The sequence below is a fragment of the Aplysia californica genome, unplaced genomic scaffold (assembly GCF_000002075.1).
Source record: "Aplysia californica isolate F4 #8 unplaced genomic scaffold, AplCal3.0 scaffold00523, whole genome shotgun sequence".
NCBI classification, from domain to species: domain Eukaryota; kingdom Metazoa; phylum Mollusca; class Gastropoda; order Aplysiida; family Aplysiidae; genus Aplysia; species Aplysia californica.
Window position 1 is genome coordinate 351,600 of NW_004797793.1, and position 3,158 is coordinate 354,757.

General features: G+C 39.8%; 1 protein-coding gene across 1 annotated transcript in view; it reads right to left on the reverse strand.

Moving 5' to 3' along the window:
- Positions 1 to 2,681, reverse strand: part of LOC101850667 (phosphatidylinositol 4,5-bisphosphate 3-kinase catalytic subunit alpha isoform) — a gene marked incomplete in the record, with an annotated part of 46,188 nt that extends 43,507 nt beyond the window's left edge. The window contains 1 exon segment of the mRNA XM_013086940.2: positions 2,576 to 2,681.
- Between the last annotated feature and the right edge of the window lie 477 nt (positions 2,682 to 3,158).

Consider the following 3,158-nt stretch of genomic DNA (forward strand, 5'->3'; position numbering starts at 1 on the left):
ACACACACACTAGATTTCTACCGGGTCTGAGCGCTGAAACTTCCCGAAATCACAAAAGAGTTCCCCTACCGGGTCTGTGTATACTTCGTGACTTTGTTCCCGGTTACCGGGTCTATACACTTCGTTCTAGAAATTGCAATTTTTTTTTATTCAAAATTTTGGACTAAGTACTTCTGAACAGCCGTCCCACGATATGTTAATTTACTGCATGTCAACACAATTTTAACACTTTCCGTACGCATGGAGTCATTTTGTACCCCGGGGGTTGTATTCTTCACATTTTAGAATACTTCTAGTGCGAAGATTTCTTTGAAACTTTCAGTATCTCTCAAAAAGATCATTTTGACAGACTGCTGCAAAGTGTACGGATCAAATTTCCTCCTTGGACAGATAAAGAAAAGAAGAAGCAAACCACACCAGAGCACCCGCCAACCACCCACAATGTAGTATAAAACTGAAATGACACTGGCCACAGAGACAGTAATGTTTAAAACTCCTTCATTGCCTGATAACATTGGTACATGATACATATATGATATTATTCAAAGGCCTTTATTTCTCCGAACGCTCAGGAAAATAAACTTGACACTCTATTTCTCTGAACAGTTTCCGTTCTTGAGATTTGTTGATAGTTTGCAAATGGAGTGGCCCGAGCACGTGTGTGTGTGCGTGTGTGTGCGCGTGTTTGAACACGCGCGTGCGCGTGTGATTGCAAGGTGTGAACGGGGGGGGGGGGAGAGAAGGGATTTCCTTTTTTGGGGGTTTACATATAAAGGATTTTAGTTTTTGCTTCAGGCTTCAGGTGTGACTAAATGCAAAACAGGTTTAAAGCCAAGGTCGAGCTCTTGTTTTCCCGCAGTACCTTTTGAAAGCATTTTCAAATGAAGTATAGTACGGGAACGATGCCCCAACCACATCTAAAGTATCTGAATATTCAGACATTTAAAAATCTCTCGCTCTCGAAATTGACTTCGATACAAAAAATGCTTGTTCGGAGAAAGAGTCACTTCATATAATGAATGCAATGGCTACGTTCATGGCGTCCTCAATCATCCACCATTGGCATATATAGAGGCATGACTGAAACGCTACAGTCGCTCAAAGTAAATGAGGAAGTAGCAGTAGGACTCGCGTGAAAAATAGTGCAGCGGTGGTCCGAATGCAACGGAGTCTACAGAAGGCAAAGGCGAGCACAGCAAAACAGCAGCAGTGGACAAAAGGCCTTGCTCGCTTAGCGCGCGGAACACGACTTCAATCCTCTTCCTGGGACTGTGTGCGGAATCGGCAACGTTCAACAATTTGAAAATAAAAGTCGTTCGAAGAAAAAAGGGAGAATGGAAGAAGACCAAGGCGGGAAGACGGGTGGAAGGGGGTGACAAAAAGAAGAAGCAAAAAAGGGAAAAAGGTACATGGTGAAGTGAACAAGATATTAAGGACACTGTGAACATACGTAGCCTGCAAACCACCCCGTGAACGTAGCCACTGCGCATGGTAAAATGTAATGAAAATGCTCGATAATTTTTTTCATTGTGCTGTATACCCATCAAATGCAATCACGAATGGGGAAGATTGAAGAATACCGGACCACTCATATATTATTGCGAGAAAAAGTGGGGTCGGTGGGGCGGGTGGTTGGGGTGGAGGAGGGGGGAAGGGGGGTTCAGGGGGGTCTCTTCCCTGACAAAATTTTAATGAATAGACCTACCGGTCCGAGATTCTCCATTGAGAGATATTAAAAACGGGAAAATTATGAATTCCTAAGTTTGAGATAGGCAAAGTCAGTCCGCTGGTCCGGTATTCTTCAATCTTACCCACGAATGTCACAGAAGTTCACAAAATTTCCCATTCCCGGATGCCTCTCAAGAAACATCATATTATTCATAGATCTAGATCTCTCTAGATCTAGATCTAGATCTATATATATATCAAATTCACGTAGTCTGACAAAGTAAGTAAGTAAAAGAGTAGTAAAGTTTACAAAGTCACACTTTCAAAGACAAGTCACAAGTCACAAGACATCATATACACTACCTCATCCCACTCTTGGAAAATAAACGGAGACCACAGAATCTAATCTAAAATCTAGAATCTCTAGATTTTTAGATTTTAGAATCTTGAAAGATCTACCAAACAGCAGCCAACACACCAACAATCGAAAGTACACAACAATCACTACTCAGTCAATAGACTTTTAGCTGGACAGTTGCATTTTAGAATTAGATTCTGGATCAAGATTAAATATATCTTAGATCTAGTCTAGATCTAGAATCATCTATCTAAATCAAAAGTTCATGGTAAAGGAAAGCACCTCTATCAAACAGGTTGAAAACATCCAGGACATGAGTATGACATAACATTAGCACACACTCATGCGAAACATTATTATGCCTATCCTATGCCATGGTTTACGTAGCTCTTCTGTACAAAACAACACTACTCTATAGAATCTAAAATCTAGTCTAAACACAGAGCATCCAATACATCATAACAAAAGCGTGCCTAAAAAGAATAGATCTGATATTTAGCTTCAATAGAGCATCATGGAAGGGCCATTTGAAAACTCATTTGGACATACCTTGATGAAGTTTGTTTTCCTGAAACTGAAACCTTCGCTCCTCTATTTTCGGAAGTAATCATCCATGTCCCAAAAAAACACCAACAACAAATCCGGCCATTGCCAGATTTTCTAGAATGCCAAAAAGAACTTATAGTGATAAAATCAAACTAATAAACAATCTATCTCTCTTGTTAACCAAGCAAATATGCCTTGCCTGTTTTATATCTAGTAGGCCTATCATAATGAAAAAGTGGAAAATTGCTTCACTACATAGTAAAATGATTTAGTTTTCTTTTGAATTTGTAATGAAGCAAATTGTTATACCATTAGAAATCTATAGCTTTCGTTAACGCACAAATTCTGGAGACAAGGAAACGAGGCATGTTCAGTTTGGGCACAAATGGTATTGAAATTTTGAACTTTTTCTTGAAAAGAACTCTTCTATTTTGCAAGCAGCTGATATCTGTAGCACAATGTTATATTATATTTTAGTGGAAAGGAGGGAGGGGGGGGGTTGTTGTTGCTTTATTCAGAGGGGGAAAGGGAAGGGGTATTCTTTTCTCATTCTATTAATTGTTTCCTTTTTTTTCCTAGATGCGGG